We start from the raw sequence: 2,685 nt of genomic DNA on the forward strand, positions 1-2,685 counted from the left end.
TTTTAACTGTTCCTCATTTGGGAGTTAATCCCTGAGGACTTTTACCTAATCATGTGTGGCAAATGGACATCACACACGTGCCTTCCTTTGGAAAATTACAATATGTCCATGTGTTTATTGATCCATACTCCTCTCTAATTTTTGCTTCTGCCCATTCAGGGGAAAAAATTAAAGATGCAAAGAATCATTGTCTTCATGCTCTTGCTTACATGGGAGTGCCAAAATGCATAAAGACTGATAATGGTCCTGCCTACAGCACTATGGGATTTTCAAAATTCTGCCAAGATTTTTCTATCATTAATAAGACTGGTATTCCTTATAATCCTCAAGGACAGGCTATAGTAGAACACTGCCATTGTACCTTAAAAACATATATTGCTAAAGTAAAAAGGGGGAGCTAGGGGCTCATCTCTCCTCTCCACATTCTATTCTTTCCCTTATTTTATATATTTTAAATTTTTTATTGGTGGATTTTGCTGGAGTATCTGCTGCAGATAAGCACTGGAGGGCTCCTGTTGCAAATCATCCTCTGGTGCAATGGAAGGATCTTTCTACTGGCACTTGGAGGGGACCCGATACAGTGTTGGTGTGGGCCCAGGGATCTGTTTGTGTCTTTACACAGGACAATGAGGTTCCTCTTTGGGTTCCTGAGTGCTGTGTGCACCCTGTAGCTGCTGCTGAATCCCAACATGGCAGAGACCTATTGTCCTTTGTGAAGAACTCTCCCCTTCTGATGCCAATGGGGATTGAGAGCTCAATATGGCCAGCCTTGGCAAGCATTAATGTAAGCCTAGGAACTGTAGCCATGCAGTTGGATTCTTCAGAAGGTAAGGTACTGTAACTGCTTTTTCAAGTATGTTTGAGAACGTGTCACCTAGACACCTTGGAGATTAAGGATAACCCTGAAGGTCACTGACCTCCATTTGTTAACAGTAGCATGCCAGCTAAGCCTTTTCACATTTTGTAACCCTCTTCAAGCTGGTGTAGTACCTACTTTTCAGGAGTGGCTCTGTGAAACATTTATTGGCCTCCTGAAATTCATCTAGCCTCTTTTGAAGATACCTTAAAATTTGTGAGCCTGAATGTAGCCATTATTGAGACCATTAGTTCTGCTCCTTGTATGCTGTCTGTTTTCTCTTTATGGTTCTTAGTTGTTCTTTTGCAGAGCTGCCAGCTTAAGTCATGCTGGGATCAAGAAAAATGGGCCTTGGTGGTTCTTGTTCCTGGAGTTGTGTCCATGCCAGTGGACTGTGGCAGTAAGACACAGATGGTGCTCACACGCTCCAGAAGAGATTCTGAAATTGCTGTTGCCAATGTTGTTGTTATCACAGTGGTGGCCACTGTTGCTACTGTTTCTGGGATTGCTATTTCATAATTGGTTACTACAGCTAGCACAATGGAGACCCTGGCAGCAAGAGTAGCTACCACAGTTAATTACTCTTTTATTCTATTGGGCATGATAAATTTAATTCAACAGTTAAATACATTTTGATTGGCTTTGAAAGTTATAAAATTTATAAACTCAAGTTCCACTTGCTTTTGGGATACCATCTTACAAGGACTCCAATTTGCAGTAAGGCTCATTAAGGTAGGGAATGATTCAATTGCCTTTAGCCTACTGGCTATTGGTGCATTTGGACTTCTGTTGGTCTTCTCTGTGTCAAATGCACAGATTGCAAGCCCAGTGCCACTTTGAGATCTTTGGCAGCAGTTAACTCTACAGCTCACGTGGTTGAGCCTGTATGATAATGAGTATTCAGAGACGGGTAATGCTTGGGGGGCACTCACCAACCTAAGACAGAGCATTTGTGTGGCCTGGGCATGTGTCTCCATGACAGGTAAGGTGACCTGCTGATGTCCCACACAACCTAAGTCAGAAGCTCATTTTTTAGTAAAAAGGGGGGACCTGTAGGGCCCTGGCCCTCCCATTTTGGGTAACTGTTGCCTGCTTGCCAACCTTGACCAGATGTCCTCCCTATGCTAATTCCCTGCTGGTTTCCACCCTTCTGAATGCTTAAGGGAAGTTCCTTGTTTGTGTATCCTGCATATTGGGCATTAACAGCTTAGATGCAAGATTGTAAACATCAGTAGCAAACTTCTGCCCTCTGGGATTCTCCCATTGTGCTGTAAGCCTGTATTTAAGGTTTCTTCCCTCTTTCAATAAACGGCATTCGGCATTCAGCTGAGGTGAATGATCCGCTGTCTTTTGTCTCTGTTTTTCAGTACACAGGTAGTACGGGCGTTATCGCTACATTCAGGTTCAACATGGGCCGCTGCAAGGCAGATGGAAGGAAAGATGACGACAGCCACAAGCCCAGGTGCAGAGGATTTTTAAAGGGAAAAACCACAAGCTGGGAACTGGCAACTTGGGATTGGGTAGAAGGGGCACGGTGATTTTTTTTTTTTTTAAACTATTGGTCTAAACTTTCGGCAGGGAACAACAACCCGCTGAACAGGACTATCTGGACTGCTCAGCAGGATTATGTAGATATCTCCAAGGGCCATAAACCACAGACAGGATCTTGTTAAGCTTTCCTTTAAACAGCAGACAGGATGTCTGCAGGAGAATACTGCTCTGTATCCATTCAAGTTATCATGGCATATTCCTGAGCCTGTGAAGTTAAGTCTAGGCTTTCACAGTTCATCAACATCAGTTGTGTGTGCCTTAGGGTTTCTCTTGATGTT

Source organism: Peromyscus maniculatus, chromosome 12, assembly GCF_049852395.1.
Source record: "Peromyscus maniculatus bairdii isolate BWxNUB_F1_BW_parent chromosome 12, HU_Pman_BW_mat_3.1, whole genome shotgun sequence".
In the NCBI taxonomy this organism is placed as follows: domain Eukaryota; kingdom Metazoa; phylum Chordata; class Mammalia; order Rodentia; family Cricetidae; genus Peromyscus; species Peromyscus maniculatus.